This window comes from Varanus komodoensis, unplaced genomic scaffold (genome assembly GCF_004798865.1).
Source record: "Varanus komodoensis strain SLA01 unplaced genomic scaffold, ASM479886v1 scaffold119, whole genome shotgun sequence".
Classification (NCBI taxonomy): domain Eukaryota; kingdom Metazoa; phylum Chordata; class Lepidosauria; order Squamata; family Varanidae; genus Varanus; species Varanus komodoensis.
In genome coordinates this window covers 131,848-146,256 of record NW_025335344.1, presented here as the reverse complement: position 1 = coordinate 146,256, position 14,409 = coordinate 131,848, and the positions used below count along the sequence as shown (strand labels likewise).

Here is a 14,409-nt window from a genome sequence, read left to right as displayed (position 1 = left end):
CTATGAGTACTATAAATAACTACAAGTACTACTACAAATAGTATTTGTAGAAACAAGAGTAATAAGTGTTCTACAATTATTACTAGCCGCACCAGCTGAAATAGCAGTAGTAGGAGAGTCTTAGAATAGAAGTCTTAATTAGGAGCAGTGCTCTAAATATGTAATGACCAATATGATTGCTGTTAATTACTCTAAATTATGATTTATGATCAAGCACTATTCGTAGATGCTTTTAATGGATTTCTTTGCATTACAGAAATTAATCCTTTCTTGCTGTAAGTTTCCCTGAGCTTTTTGGTCTGAGAAAAAGATGTCTAACAAATGAGCCAGTGGTGAAGAGCATGGGACTGGGACTCAGACAATCTGGGTTCGAGTCCCCACTCGGCCATGGAGGCAACTGGGTGCCTTTGGGCCAGTCACAGACTCTCAGCCCAACCTACCTCACAGAGTTGTTGTTGTGGGGATAAGATGGAGGAGGAGAATGATGTAAGCTGCCTTGAGCCCTTTGTAGGAAAAGGCAGGATATAAATCGGAAAAAAAATGGAATAAGGACATGAATTTATGCAGGACTAGACAACAACCACAACAATAAATCTTACCACTCTCTGTATTTCCTAGCCAACATAGGAAATGTATGTATGTATGTATTTATTTATTTAAAACTTTTGTAGACCATTGCATTATTGAAGTCTCGGGATGGTTTAACAATACAAAATGCAAGAAAAGAAAAAAGTATTAAAATAGTAAAACACAGCATCCTAAAATTTAGTAATAATAAAACCCCAATTAAAACAGTCAGGTCTTAAAACATTGGAAAAATAAAAGAGTTTCGGCCTGGTGCCAAAAAGAATAAAGCGGATTCCACAATGGGGTGCCACTGCAGAGAAGGCCCTTCTCTGGGTGGTCACCCTCCTGATCTCCTTCAGGAAGGGCACCTGGAGAAGGGAGTCTGCCCCAGATCTTAAGGGCTGGGCGGGCACATATGGAAGGAGACACTCCTTCAGAAAGACCTTTTTGCTCTCTAAATATGCATCAAATTGCACTTGAAATGAATGAAATGCAGTGTGAGGATTGAGGGTAGATATATGAGCCGCATAAACAGTGCAGGAGAGAAAGGAGGGGAGGGAATGTATATTAAAATGGGGTGGAGGGAGAAGAGTGGGGCTGAAAGGGAAGTCTCCTTAAGTAAGCAGAAATATAGGAATAACGAATGGTGATTTATTCCAGGCATGGCAATCAAAGGGGATATTTCTCAGCCCCCTGAAGTCTCTGCCCCTGTGGGAACGACAGCAAAGATCACATGCAATCACAGCCTTACTGTGAACCATCTCTTCTGGTACAAGCAAAGCCGGGGTTCAAGCCCCGAATCTGTCATCAGTGGTTTCTCTGAGCCCGTGGAGCTTGGTCGATTGAGGATGGACATTGGCCCAGATCGCAAATCGCTGGCACTCTCCATCAGGCAGGTGGAGATGGGAGATGCTGCCACCTATTTCTGTGCCGTGAAGGACACAGTGGTGGGACCCAGAAGCAGAGCTGAACGCAAACTCTCTCGGCAGCTTAGTCGGTTTTCTCTGCTATTTAGTCCAATGAGCTGTTCTCTTCCAGTTGATGCTGCCACGCGGCTGGCAGCCACTAGGAGGAGATGTTGAGCAACCCAGTCTGAAAATTTGAAATATATTGTGTTTTCTATAGTGCATGATTGCTAACCACTTCCTTTGGTCTACCGTCCTTTCCCTTTCAGGGGTTTTATCTTTTGGATCTTTTACGAAGAGGAAGGAGAATGCTGCATTTCACTAAGTCCTCTTATATTGTGTCGTGTGAAGCCCAGAAACAAATTATTCCTGATTTCTTCCCCTGCGTCAAAACAATGTCTCTCCTGTCACCTTTGGCTGTGCTAATTTTGTTCATCTTGGGTAAGTGATGATGGGTTTCTCTTCCTTCTGTGTCTTGATTTCTGATTTGTACTGTTGACTCTATCAAAACCCTGGATATTTTGATAATCTCTTCCCCCCTTAAGAGCTTGTCCTGTAGTACTTATGAGGTTGGGGTCAAACCATGTGTTTGACAAAGGGAGAATGAGCCATTCTGTTATGGAGGCTGGAAAGACAAAACCAACACCTCTAAAATGACAATTACAACCATTTTGATGCTTGGGGTGTTTGTACGGGAAACGCTCTTGAATTTCACGTGTGCAAATGCCCTTTGTGTGCATTCAGGCTGAGCAGCCGCCACAGGGATGGACTGGACATCAGGTAGAACTGGAATCATTGCCAGAAGTTGCCTTAGCCCATCTCTGCAAATACCTTGATGGGAGAGGGAATACCCAGGTGGCCCTTTCCTGTACAATAAGGAGACTTGTGGACCCTCCTGGCTTTCTCAGTGCTTGGGAAGCGGCCAAGGGAGGAGGAGAAGATTAAGATGGAGAAGGACGGAAGGAAGGAAGACAGGCAGACAGACACAGGAGTTTTTTCTGGAATCAGATCATTGGCCTATTTAACTCAGTTTTGTCTGTACTAAAATGTGGTGCCTCTCCTGGGTTTATTTATTTTATTTTTATTTTTTTATTTATATTGCGATTTATGTCCTGCCTTTTTCCGACAAAGGGCTCAAGGCAGCTTGCATCATTCTCCTCCTCCATCTTATCCCCACAACAACAACCCTGTGAGGTAGGTTGGGCTGCGAGTCTGTGACTGGCCCAAAGTCACCCAGTTGGCTCCATGGCTGAGCGGGGACTCGAACCCAGATCCTCTTTCAAAGGCAGGAGGCCTTCTCAACCTACCTGGGACACTCTGCACACAAAACACAGGCCCCATCTCAGACCTTACTGATTTATTTGTTTATTAGATATATATCCTGTCTCTTTACTTTTAAAGGACTCAAAGCAGCTTCCATTGTTTCCCTCCTCCTGCTCTCAATCTCATTCCCACAATAACAACTGTGTGAGGTTGGCTGGGCTGAGAGTCCGTGACTGGTCCAAAGCCACCCAGTTGGCTCCATGGCCGAGCGGGGACTTGAACCCGGATCGCCTGAGTCCCAGTCCCATGCTCTTAACCACTAAGTCACTCTTGCTCTCTTTGTGGATCCCTTCCACAAAAGTGCAGCCCCTTTTCCAACCTGGAATCTTGAAAACCCAACTCTTGATTGATCTCCCTCCAAGATCAGTTTCCCTTCATCTTCCCCTTATGTATGACTAAGTAAAACATCTTGTTCTTCTTACCTCTAGGGCAGAAGAGAATTTTCAGTGTACCTATTCAATTCGAAAAATGAAATGTGCAAACATTTCCACCTTTCTATTCAAAGAAAACGTTTTATTGTATCTTAGGTTCCCTGGAAGGAGTTCAGAAGATTGACCAGCCAGAATCAGCCACTGCATTGAATGAAAAACCGTACAATCTCACCTGCACCCTGACATCCGTGACACGGGAAACTATCTACTGGTACCGGAAGTTTCCTGGCCAGGGGCTTCAGTATATTGCCAGTGTGTACCCAGGATTCACTGAAAAAAGTACCAATCCAAAGGGCACGGTGTACAGTCCTGAAGACAAGAAATCCACAACGCTTGCGTTGGATCGTGCCATGCTGGCAGATGCCGCTGTTTACTTCTGTGCTCTCATGAATGCACCATGTGTCAGGCAGGAGCTGCCGCTGAGCAGAAACCTCCGTCGGAACGAGAGGAAGCACGTACGAGAGGTTTTCTGGGAAATCCTCGGTTGAGATCTTGCAAAGAAACAATCTCTCCCGGTAGCCGTAGCTTCGCATAGCTTTCCGGGAGCTAAATTTCCCCTTCTTCGTTTCAGGCTTCCGAAACAACAGATAGCCCCTTTGCAAAATAGCTGTGGATTGTGGATTTGCAGCGAATGAGCTATAGCAGGTGAAAGACTAGTCTCTGTGCATGGACAGAGTGATTACTGGAACTCAGACTATGTAGGAACTGCTTCTGAGAATCCTTTGCAGCAATTTTGGGCTTTACCACTGCAAGCATCTGAGACCTGCACACATTTTCTATCCCAATGCCACATCATGGGGACAAGGACCAGACAGGCCAGGAGCTTGCCTTCCTCCTCTCCTTTGTCCCATGACCTTCTCTTCCAACGCTGCCTATTCCCACAGTGTTTCTGAGAATCTGGGACTGACAGGCCCATTTTCCTCAATTTCCACACCCCCATTTCCCAGTCTTCAGAGTCCTCATTAGAAGAGTTGGTGCAATTCTGGCCTTGAAAAGCACGCCAAGAATAGCCTTTTCCCTACATCGCTTCAGCCTGGGCTTCCTGCTCCCACCTTCTGCAAGATGGCAGATGATGTCACTGGCCTACCTCACAGGGGTAGTGTGAGAATGACGGAAATGCTGTATGTTTTTCCAGCTGCGTTACTCCACTGCAGGAAAACTAATTGTTTTGTGGCATTTTAAAAACGAACACTTTATTCAGGGCATTGAGTGACTCAGACCAAATAAAAGCAGCAGGGACATGATTGGATGAAAGGCCGAACAGGTCCAGCGTGCGAGCTTTTGTATCATCTTATGTGCCATCAAGTTGTCTCTGATATACGGCGACCTTATGAATGAAAGTCCTCCAAGATGTTCCACCCATGAAAATCTGCAGGTCTTTTAAAAGCGACACTGTAAACTGCTTTTTAATGCTTTGCTTTTAAAAAATAGAGGGGTAGAGAAAATGCGAGGGCAGGCTACCCCTAGGTACTGGACTAATTCTGGGTCCAACCTGGCTCCAAGTTGAAAGGCAATTAACTTCTCAAAAAGAGGCATGTCTGCCCACCAGATGGCACTGTTTGTTCAAGAGCAGGTTCTCATGAGGATGATGGGCAGCAGGTTCTTTCTAAGAATTTGAGAGCAAAAGGGATCCTTGCCTAGCCAGACAGAAGTGGAGGCCCCTTTTGGGGTAGGATCCTGAATCCAGCAGCAGGGAATTAGATCTTTTTGGGAAGCCTAAGTTGCAGACATGAAGTTAACTTCTACATTTTGTTCGACATGCTCCCTTCCTCTCAGCATCAGGTGTTCAGATATACTGCTCTTGCATGTGAAGGTTCCATTATTATGGCAAGTAGCCAAGAGAGACCTTTGCTCTGTGAATATGACTTCTGAGGCCTGGGCTAAATCTTATACAGCAGAAGAAAGTGCTAGAATTCAGAGAGGTTACAACTGGATTCTGCTACTTCAGACTGTAGATGCGGTCTTGGTTTTGTTTTTAAGAAATGCCCTGATGTGCAAAATTAAACATAATAGATGTTTAAAGGCCAGAGATTTATTTCACTACATCTGGATCCATGCTTTTCCTGGAAAGGAAGCACACATGGTTTTCTCCCCATTTATCTTCATGACAGCCTTGTGAGGTAGGGAAGGCAGTACAATATTGACTGGCCCCAGCTCATCCAGGAAGCTTCATGGCGACTTCATGGGGTTATTCGGAAACTCTAACCACTACACCTCACTATCTGATCACACGTTGGAATGCATTGGGTCTGATTCTGGAAGGGATAGGTGAGCTGGATTGCTGGATTTCTGTTCCAAAGACTGGATTGCTGTTCCAAAGACTTGTCCCTCCAGCTCCATTCATTGTCACATTTCTGCCCTGCCTGTCCTTTCTCTTTGTACAACACCCCTGTAAGGTAGAGCATAATGAGAAATCATGACATGCCCTGAAATTACCTGGGTGGAGTCAGGGCTCAACAAGGATTTGAACCCAGATTTTCTATCTCCAATGCCAACACAAGCTGGGACCCTCCAGAGGGCTCTGCTGACTGGGGATGATAGAAGTGCTAGTCCGGGAGGGTAGCCAAGTTAGTTAGTGATGGTCCTATCCTGACCAGCTACCTTCCAGATACTTTGCACCTCAACCCCCATTGGCCTCAGCTAACTTTGCTGAACGTCAGGGATTCTGGGAGTTGTAGTCCAAAATATCTGGAAAGCACCAGTCTGGAGAAGATTTCTCTAACCACTAGACAACACTCTTCCCAGTTATTGTGTGTAGAAGGGCCTGATAGTTGAGGCCATGGTAGGAATGAGCCCAATTTCTTTAAAATGTGAGCACAGTGGCAAAGAAAACAGCCACTTAGGGGACGGCTCAGGGGAGGGGAGGGGAGGGGAGGGGAGGGGAGCAGAAAGAAATCCAGCCCCCCAGGAAATGTTATTCATGCCCATCCCCTGCAAGGGAGCAGAAGTTTATCAAAGCTGAGCTGCGGTTTCCCAGCTCTCTTTCAGCCAGTGATCTATGACTCTGTGTCTCACTTTCCCACTCATTCGAAAAGAAAAACTTGACTCGGAGAGGAAGGAAGGAGAGTTGGTTTTCTTCTCTGCAGGATGCCCATCGCTCTGTCCGTGCTCATTCTGCTGGGTTCCTTGCTAGGTAGGTATTTTCCAAACCCTTCATGGGCAGCATCTCCTTGCCGTGTTACCCGTCTCACGTCAACTGTGGTCACCCCTGAAATGTTCCCTTATTCTTGGAACGCTTCACGCCGGGCTTGAGTGCCAGTCCGGCTCAGTGGTGAGGAGCACGGGACTGGGACTCAGGTGATCCGGGTTCGAGTCCCCGCTCAGCCATGGATCTGACTTGGGGACTTTGGGCCCGTCACAGGCTCTCAGCCCAGCCTACCTCACAGGGTTGTTGTTGTGGGGATGAGCCTGAGAGCAGGAGGAGGGGGATGATGCAAGCTGTTTTGCATTTGTTAGAAGAAAAAAGCGGGATATACATCTAATGAAGGAAGGAAGGAACCCAAATTGCCTCCGCTTCTACACATGTTGGACTACATTGTCTGTGACCTCCTTCCAGCATGGCTTATGTTGATATGGGGATGATGGGAGAGTGCAGTCCAACTGGGGTGCACAATTTGGGAAAAACTGCTGTAGTACGTATTATTTGTTTTGTTGTTTCTACATGAGTAAGGATTCTGCATTTTCTTTTTTTTACATACAGAGTCAGAGGCAGTTAAAAGCAAACTGCAAAGGATGAATACCAGGACAAAGGGAGAAAGGGGGGAGAAAGGCAGAAAGGTTTGCAGACACGAGCCAGACATATAGGGCACATTTAAGATACTTCTCCTCTTTGCTTTTCACAGATTTGGGCCTAAGTGACTCAGTTTTCCAGGTCCCGTCAGTGCCGCCCATCTCAGAGGGAGAAGATGCCCAGTTAAGCTGTAATTTCAGAACTACAGTCTCAGTTCCTTACTTGTACTGGTACCATCAGTTTCCTAATCAACCACCAGAGCATAAGCTCACCCTAAGTATCCTTAATCCTGTATATCTAATGTCAAGATACTCTGGAACTCTGAACCACGAGCAGGGTGCCTGGTCCACTGCGAGCCTGAGGATCTGGAAAGTTTCTGCGTCAGACCAAGGGGTGTATCACTGCGCTCTGAATTCCACAGTGGTGTCAGAGTTTTGTGCATAGAGTTGCGCACAAAAACCAAAGAAGGTGGCAGGTGTGAAAACAAGCTAACCTGCCACATTTTGCTTGCTATGTGCATGTGTAGCCTTTTTCCCCAACCAATATGATCCTCCAGTCACTAGCGCTGCAAACTTTGGATAGAGAATTATGAATGATCTCACCTGCTTACAGAGCTAATGCTCAAAGGATCAGGCATCTGCAGAGGGAAAAGTTTCTACTGTTGTGTTCCTTGGAAATCAGACAATTCCTCTGACAATTTTAGGGGTGTCTCTTCCGGAAGAGTCAAAGCCCAGCTATGTCATCAGTGCTGTTTCATGGTCAGGAGAATGGGTCTTTTAGTGGAAATGGCCGGTAAGGACTGTGCTATAGAAGGCTTCTTTAGAGAACCTTTCTAACACTTTGCCTTGAACAAGAAAAGCACCTCGCATTTAGCATCTGGATGCAATTTCTCAGCATGTTGGACATTCCCATAAGAGAATTTGCAGAAGACATTTGGGTCCTGACCCCACATTTTATTTATTTATTTAGTTTTTTTTTTATTATTATTCTCTTCATTAGCCCAGGTTGGCTATATAATCCACCCCACCCCTGCATAAAATAGCAGAATAATAACTATCATTCGATTTAAAACAGTAATAACAACATCACTTTAAAGGCTGTATCAGTCATAAGAACATCTCTATGACCAATAAAATACAATCAACATAAACAATAAAGCACCAAAACTATAAGCACCAACAATAGACAACAGTCTACATGCACCAATATCAATATAATAAAAGTCAATGTATAACCAAATGTTCTTCAAGAATTAAAAGAATTAAATTGGCTTCCTATTGAAGTCCGGGCCCAATTCAAGGTGTTGGTGACGACCTATAAAGCCCTTAACGGCTTGGGTCCTGGTTACCTGAAGGAGTGCTTTCGTCCATATATGCCCGCCCATCCCTTGAGATCAGCGGGAGAGGCCCTTCTCCGGGAACCCTCCGTGAAGGAAATTAGGAGGGTGAGTACCCGGAGGAGGGCTTTCTCTGCGGTGGCGCCCAATCTATGGAATGTGCTCCTCAGAGAGGTCCACCTGGCAGCATCGTTATTTGTTTTTCAGCGCCAGGCAAAGACCTTTTTATTCAAACGTTATTTTAATTGTTAATATTATTTATTCATTTTATTCTTTGGCCAGGATGTCTTAATATATATTGTTAATTTATATTGTTTTATTGGATTCTATTTATTTATGGTTGTGAGCCACCCCGAGGCATCAGAGAATGGGACGGCATAGAAGCCCCCCAAATAAATAAATAAAGAAATAAATAAAATGGTGAGAGAATAAGAGCATTTTAACCTGGTGCTGAAACGTACCTGAAGTTGGCTCCAGCCGTGTCTCCCTGAGCCAGGGTTGATATCTCTGTGACAGCCCATCTCTGTTTACAGACGGGCTGCCCTGTTTGGAACCAACTGAAGTTTCTGGACCGTTTTCAAGGGCAGCCACTTGCATGTCCCATTATCCAGTTCAAATGCAGAGACTACCTTGCAGTTCTCCAGATCTTATTTGATGTTTATATATTCTAAGTTTGGCTTTCACAAGATGCACCTCTTTCCTTTGGGAAAGACTGATCAGTGGTGAAAGCATGGAGTGGTGAATATTTCTGCTGATTAACTGGATGGATGGATGGTTGGTTGGTTGGTTGTTTGGACTGCACCACATGGAAATGGTTCCTGACCTCTGGAGAAGGAGTAAGATCCCAGGCAAGTCGGACAGTGGCAATGTTTGGTAAGGAACCTCCTTCCTGTGGTTTATTTATTTATTTAGATCATTTGCATGCTGTCCCATCGCATAGCCTCGGGACGGCTTACATAAATAAAATAAAACATAATACAGATAAAATCCAGATCCACCCTGGCTGCATATTAAAACCTATAAACTGATATTAAAAGTTATTAAAATATTGTTGAAATAAAAAGGTCTTAGCAAATGACGGCGCCAGGCAGACCTCCCTGGGGAGCGCATTCCACAGATGGGTCGCCACCGCAGAGAAAGCCCTCCTCCAGGTACTTTGCCTCCTGATGTCTCTCCTGGAGGGCTCCCAGAGGAGGGCCTCTGCTGCCGATCTCAGGGGGCAGGAGGGCAAATACGGAAGAAGGTGTTCCTTCAGGTATCCAGGTCCCAAGCCCCATTGTCAATTTGGTTGTGGAAACCATTTCTCCGTCATTTGGGAAGGGAGACCAACCTCCATCAGTGGCCTGCCTTGAATGTTTCCTGCCCCTTGGGGATCACAAGTGAGGGATCCTATTTCTTGAACAGAGCTATGTTTTTTTAAATCCCCATGTATCAAATTGTAGCACCACTTTCTTTGATATTCCAGGAGTGGATTCCTACCATAAAAAGGAATTGCCCATAAATGGAGAAGGAGGTGAAATGACTCTCCCCCAATCCTGAAGACCATTTTGAGAGCCAGCATGGGGGAGAGGTTACGAGTGTGGGACTGGGTCTCAGGTGATCTGGGTTCAAGACCCCGCACAGCCATAAAGCCAGCTGGGGGACTTTGGGCCAGTCACAGACTCTCAGCCCATCCTACCTCACAGGGTTGTTGTTGTGTGGATAAGACAGAGAGCAGCAGGAGGAGAATGATGTAAGCCACTTCAAGTTCTTAAAAAAGAGCAAGGCAGGATAGAAATCTAACAAATAAATAAATCCTTTTGCCAGGGTCTAAATATCTAATATCTGTGGGCTGGTGAAGCGGAGGGCAGGGAGAATTTTGTATGAGTCTATGTGTGGAATGAGTGTGTGAATGAGCTCATGCATGTTGGCCCGCACCGTCTTCTGTGGAGGACAGTGCAACCTCCAAGCCCAAAAAACTTGTACGTACCTGAATTAATAGGTTGTATCCACTGTTGTCCTTCCAATGTGGCCAAACTTCTGCTAAGGAAAGGGCATTTTTCATCTTCATGCCAAGAAGTCATGAGAAAAGAGCATGCATAATGTCCAAATGGAAAATCTACACATCTGGTTGTTGTTGTTGTTGTTGATGATGATTGTAATAATAATAAGAAGAATGCCTGTTCCTTGGTTTCCTACACGGAACCACTAGAGAGCAGAGAAGACCATCACGTGTTCTTCAAAGTTTTGCCTGGTAGGTATTTCTTTTAAATGACAACTATGCAAAATACTGTGATGGGCGGCAATGAAAGAACAACATAAAGGGGCAGGAAACTGCCGAGACATCCCCGGAAGGAAGTTACCATACCGGCAATTTCTTCAAAGTGCAAAGCAAACGAGAAGAAACTCCACTGAACTTTGACAAGGGCAGGAATGCCTTTTGCTTTCCAAATGCTTCCTGACTGGACCCTTCCGGGACCCTTCCTCCTTCTCCTGAAATCAGGTAACATCATCCTTGGGTGCCACTCAAGGTCTGATTGTTCCATCCATTTTTTTGCTACATGGGAGTATCAAACCATCCGTGACCTCACAGTTGCTCCTCTCCTTAAATATAGAAGCACATCAATGGGATGCCCAAATACTGGACACGAGTGCCTGATGTGATTTAAAGAGCCACAGGCTGGAATTTGGGGGCATTTGAGGTTGCTGCCCCAAAAGTTTTGGGCAAATCCAGTCATGGGAATGTTTCATCATACTGAGAAGTTAAATTGGTGACGCTCCAAGGAGGTGCTTTAGGTGCATTCTCCATGGCATTCTTTCCTTAACCTGAGCTTCTACAGTTGCCTTGAATGGTCACTGTTCATTGGCCATATTGGCTGGGGTTGATGGGAGTTGGAATACAAAATATCTGGAAAAGATGATTGCTCCAAGGGGTCTCTGCTCTGCAGCTCTTAAATGGTAAACTGTAGCCATTTAATGGGAATTCAAACTTTTGCTGAATTTACCTTCTCATTCACAAAAAGGGGACTTCTACTTTTTAATCGTTGTTTTTAAGACTCTGAAGGGTAAATGCATAGAAAAAGGACAGGTAAATAGATGCAAAAACACTGCTGGATGGATTGGGAGAAGTATACGACAGGACAAATGATTTTCTTCTTGCTGTTTCCATTTTACAGAATTTGGCCTCAGTGACGCTGTTTTCCAGTTGGTTCCTGAGCTCCGCATTCCAGAGGGAGATGATGTAGATTTGCCATGTAATTTCAACATGATAGAGAGCAACCCTTACCTGTTTTGGTAGCACCAGCTTCCTACTATGGCTCCGGAACATGTACTAGCAATAAATCGGTATCAAACAACCCCATCGGGAAAATACTCTGCAAAATTGATCCTTGCAAAGAAGACAGCAGGTCTAAAATTTGAGAAGGTTTCCCTTGCAGAGGAAGGAACATATTTCTGTGCTCGCAGTGATGCCCGAGTACACTACCTAATGCATAAAAGAAGGGGCAGGAAGATGCATGTGCTGCCAAAGAAAGAAAGAAATTCTTTCTTTTGTTTTGTTCAGTCACAAAGTCGTGCCTGACCCATCACGACCCCATAGGCAACATTCCTCCAGTCTCTCCTGTCCTCCACCATCCCTGGAGTCCACCCAATCCCACACCCACCACCCCAGTGACCCCATCCAGCCACCTCAATCTCTGCTGTCCCATTCTCCTTTTGCAGTCAATTGTCCCCAACATGAGGGTCTTCTCCAGTGAGTCCTTCCTTCTCATTAGATGGCCAAAGTATTCTTTCTTAAGTCCTATTTTGTAGGAATATCGCAAATGGATTTGCAGTTCCAGCCACAAAGAAGATGGAAATCCAAGAGGGAAAACATGTAACTTTGCACTGAAATGTCACAATTTTTGGAAATACAATTCCACACATATTTTTGGTGCTGTTTGTCACCCCAATAGAGAACTCTAAGCTCATCTTGCATGTTTACCAAGCTCCTGTCCAGAAGTGTTTTTCCATTTTTGCCTGTTTTGTGCTGAGGCTGGAAGCTCTGAAGTGCACACCAAATCCATCTAGCCTGCATTGAGCTGGGGTCATGAGATGAATGTTGAGGAAACATCTGGTGAAAAGTCCTGAGCTAGTTCCCTTAGGTTGTTTTTTTGCTTGCAAAACAAAACAAACAAACAAAAAAAAAAAACCCAAACCAAACAAGATGTTCTCCTAGTGGGATTAAACACACACACGCAATTCTGGATCTGGATGTCTTGATGGGTTGAAGGAAAACTCTACAATAAACTTTGTGGTAACCCTGCATGACCATATGCAATTTATTTATTCATTACATTTATAAACTACTCCTGCAGCCCTTCAGGGTTCTTTGGGTGGTGTACAATCCCAACAAACATATCACAATAACATTCATATAATAGAAGTTCATACAATGAAAATCCATATGGTAAAATATAATAAAATGCAATATTGTTGTTGTTGTTAGTTGTGAAGTCATGTCTGACCCACTGCAACCCCATGGACAACATTCCTCCAGAACTTCCTGTCCTCCACCATCCCCTGGAGTCCACTCAAGCTCACGCCAACTGCTTCAGTGACTCCATCCAGCCACCTCGTCCTCTGCCATCCCCTTCTTCTTTTGCCATCTATTGTTCCCAGCATTAGGCTCTTCTCCGGGGAGTCCTTCCTTCTCATTAGGTGGCCAAAGTATTTGAGTTTCATCTTCAGTATCTGGCCTTCTAAAGAGCAGTCAGGGTTGATCTCCTCTAGGACTGACCAGTTTGATCACCTTGCGGTCCAAGGGACTCGCAGGAGTCTCCTCCAGCACCACAATTCAAAGGCCTCAATCCTTTGGTGCTCAGCCTTCCTTATGGTCCAGCTTTCACAGCCATACATTGCAACTGGGAAAACCATCGCCTTGACTATAGGCACTTTTGTTGGCAGGGTGATGTCTCTGCTTTTTAGTATGCTGTCTAGATTTGCCATAGCTTTCCTCCCCAGGAGCAAGCGTCTTTTAATTTCTTGGCTGTAGTCCCCGTCTGCAGTGATCTTGGAGCCCAGGAAAATAAAATCTGTCACTACCTCCTTTTCTTCCCCATCTATCTGCCAGGAAGTGAGAGGACCGGATGCCATGATCTTAGTTTTCTTAATGTTGAGTTTCAAGCCAACTTTTGCTCTTTTCCTTCACCAGCTTCAAGAGGCTCTTTAGTTCCTCTTCACTTTCTGCCACGAGAGTGGTATCATCTTATCATCTGCATATCTGAAGTTGTTGATATTTCTCCCAGCAATCTTAATTCCATCTCGTGATTCATCCAGCCCCGCCTTTCTCATGATGTGCTCTGCATATAAGTTAAACAGGCAGGGTGACAGTATACTCCTTTCTCAATTTTGAACCAATCAGTGGTTCTCACTGTTGCTTCTTGACCCACATACAGGTTTCTCAAGAGATAAGAACTTGCCACAATTTGTTGTGCTCCACACAATCAAAGGCTTTAGCATAGTCAATGAAGCAGAAGTCGATGTTTTTCTGGAACCCCCTAGCTTTCTCCATGATCCAATGTATGTCGGCAATTTGATCTCTAGTTCCTCTCCCTCTTCAAAATCCTGCTGTACTTCTGGTAGTTCTCAGTCCACATACTGCTGGAGCCTAGCTTGTAGGATTTTGAGCTTAACTTTGCTAGTGTGTGAAATGAGTGCAATGGTGTGGTAGTTTGAACATTCTTTGGCATTGCCCTTCTTGGGATTGGAATGTAAGCTGACCTTTTCCAATCCTGTGGCCACTGTTGAGTTTTCCAAATTTGCTGGCATATTGCGTGTAGCACTTTTTCTGCATCGTCTTTTAAGATTTTGAATAGCTCAGCTGGAATACTGTCTCCTCCACTAGCTTTGTTGTTGCTCAGACTTCCTAAGGCCCATCTGACTTCACATTCCAGGATGTCTGGCTCGAGGTCAGTGGCCACCCCATCGTGGTTATCAGGGACGTTAAGCTCTTTCTTATATAGATCTTGCCATCTCTTCTTAATCTCTTCTGCCTCTGTTACGTCCTTGCCATTTTGATCCTTTATCATGCCCATCTTTGCATGAAACGTTATCTTCATATCTCCAGTTTTCTTGAAGAGATCTCTGGTGCTCCCTATT

The 14,409-nt window shown here is 44.9% G+C and overlaps 1 long non-coding RNA gene across 1 annotated transcript in view; it reads left to right on the top strand.

Moving 5' to 3' along the window:
* The first annotated feature begins 9,719 nt into the window (after positions 1 to 9,719).
* Positions 9,720 to 14,409, top strand: part of LOC123018920 — a 16,538-nt gene continuing 11,848 nt past the window's right edge. Inside the window, exon 1 of the long non-coding RNA XR_006413830.1 lies at positions 9,720 to 9,730. This is a non-coding gene — a long non-coding RNA (uncharacterized LOC123018920). The remainder of the gene's footprint in view (positions 9,731 to 14,409) is intronic.